The following is a 1671-nucleotide window of genomic DNA, read 5'->3' as shown; positions in this document are numbered from 1 at the left end:
CTTTCTGGGGACCTGCCTCTACCCCGCCTGCTTTGGCTTGGGGGCAGGGGGGTATTTTCTGAGCTAAGTTTTGTGGTCAGTACAGAAGGCAAAAGGGAAGCAGGTGGGCTCTGAGACAACAAGCCTGTGAAGCCTGTGGCTCCTTTCTGCCTCCCCCTGCACCCCCCCAGCCCCTCCTCTTATCGGGAACCTCCAAGGTTCAGCTGAGACCAGCCTCCATCTCATTTCCCTACAATGCTTTGGCTCCAGAGGGGTGACAGAGCATCTACCATCTCTGCCCAGACCTCTTTCCCTTGGGTGATGGTGCCTTCCAGAGGGAGTTCTTCACTGAGAGGGGACCCTCATTGAGGATAAAGCAAAACAGATTGTGGGGCACGTCCAGCACAGCACTTGGCATATGGCAGGCACTCACTAGAGGGACCCCTTCTTTCCCTCTCCGTAGCTCTTTGGAAGCCCTGACCTCATAATAAGTTGGGGAGGTTAAGAAGTCTCCCTCCCTACATCTGCCTACATAGGCTTCCCTGAAGCTTGCCCCTTCCTACTCTGTCCCTCCATGTCCCTGTGACTGAAGCTTCTGAGGGGAAGGGGCTCCTTCATGCTATTTGCTGGCAACACAAGGTGGACACAGCCGCAGCTCCTCAGGCCCAGTGTGGGCTGCAGGAGGACCACGGCCCCAGCTGCCATTCTGTGGGGGTGGAGAAGCTCACGCAGGGTCTCAGGTCTGGCTGGGGAGCTGGTGCCTCTTCCTGCCCTTCTCTTCCAAAGGCCAGGCTTCAGGGAAGAGTCTGGGAAGCCTTGGGGAGAAACTAAAGGGCTAGCATGTTTTAAAAAATAAACACAAGTTCTTGGGACTGGGTTTTGAGATTGAGAACAGGGGAAAAACCTGCAGGTCCGCCCCTGTGGGGCAGACCAGGAGAGAATTCCCTTGACTGTATTTTTTTATCTGGTTGTCTTTCCTCGCTGGCTTCCAGGTCCTTGTGTCAAGTGAGGTACCTGGGTCCCTGTTATAAGTCAGGAGCCCTGTAGAAAGAGCTCTCCTTTTGTACAAGTACCTGAATGCTGCAATGAGCAGACTTTTGTAAAATTTTATATTAGTTTCTAATGTCAATGGTGACTCGGTTCCTGGGGGCTGCAGCCAGCCTGGGACTTTTGTAAGAATTTTTGGGTGACTCACTTAGATGTCGTTTCCTTCTTGTCCCCTCTTCCTCTGTGTAATCTAAGTGCATTAAATGTATTTGCAGAAGTGCCTGGGTCTTGTGCTCCTTTCTGGCTGCCTGGAGTAGGGGGGCGGAAAGCCTGGGGCCCTGACAGAGGGGTGGGTTGGACTCAGCCTCTTAGAAGAAGCCAGGATGTGGAGAGGCCCAGAAGACTGATGTTGGGAGTGGAGGGGGTGCCAAGGAAGCAGGATCACGCAGCGGTGACTCTTCAGTCATGCAGAAATGACTTCACAGGGACAAGCTCTCTCACTGGTCCTGAACTCCTCTAAGGTCAAGGGGGTAGGAGGTGGAACAATCTGGGGTGATGAGTGAGTGGGTAAAGACCCTCTCTTCTGCCTCATTCTCCTCCCCTCCTCTCACCAAAAAAAAAAAAAAACCCACCTTTTTCCCCTGGGAAGTCGGGCCTTCCTCAGGTCCAGTTTGGAGTTCTTATGCCCCTTTCAGCGAGGGCAAG

This window comes from Bison bison, unplaced genomic scaffold (genome assembly GCF_000754665.1).
Source record: "Bison bison bison isolate TAMUID 2011002044 unplaced genomic scaffold, Bison_UMD1.0 scf7180017864456, whole genome shotgun sequence".
In the NCBI taxonomy this organism is placed as follows: domain Eukaryota; kingdom Metazoa; phylum Chordata; class Mammalia; order Artiodactyla; family Bovidae; genus Bison; species Bison bison.
This window is presented reverse-complemented; position numbering follows the sequence as displayed.